This window comes from Gracilinanus agilis, chromosome 3 (assembly GCF_016433145.1).
Source record: "Gracilinanus agilis isolate LMUSP501 chromosome 3, AgileGrace, whole genome shotgun sequence".
Taxonomy (NCBI): domain Eukaryota; kingdom Metazoa; phylum Chordata; class Mammalia; order Didelphimorphia; family Didelphidae; genus Gracilinanus; species Gracilinanus agilis.
The window spans coordinates 473,889,075-473,889,487 of NC_058132.1; positions in this window are offsets into that span (position 1 = coordinate 473,889,075).

Genomic DNA, 413 nt, shown 5'->3' on the forward strand with positions numbered 1-413 from the left:
GAAGGAATCAGAAATGATGAAATCTGAGAAGAGTTCTTTTCAATTCCATGACTAGTTATCTTTGATTTTTTTCTTATTGACTTAAGGACTTCTATACCTTCCATGTACCCTTCCAATGGGAACATCTCTGGTAACTGCCATTTAATCAACTAAAGTAGACTAAGGAATTCTGAAATTTACATTTGTTCCACCTGGAACTTACCATTTGCTCAGCCATATGTATGTATATATGTCTATATAATGAGAAAACAAATATGCTAATTATCTTAACAATGTAGATATATCATGAAGCTATATGAGACTGACTCCAATTACTAAGGACACAGAATGGCCAACTGGGAAAATGATCACGATTAACCTCAGCAGGGTCGGTGACCATGGAAATCCTCCCAAACTAGCTGTCTTAGTTCCTG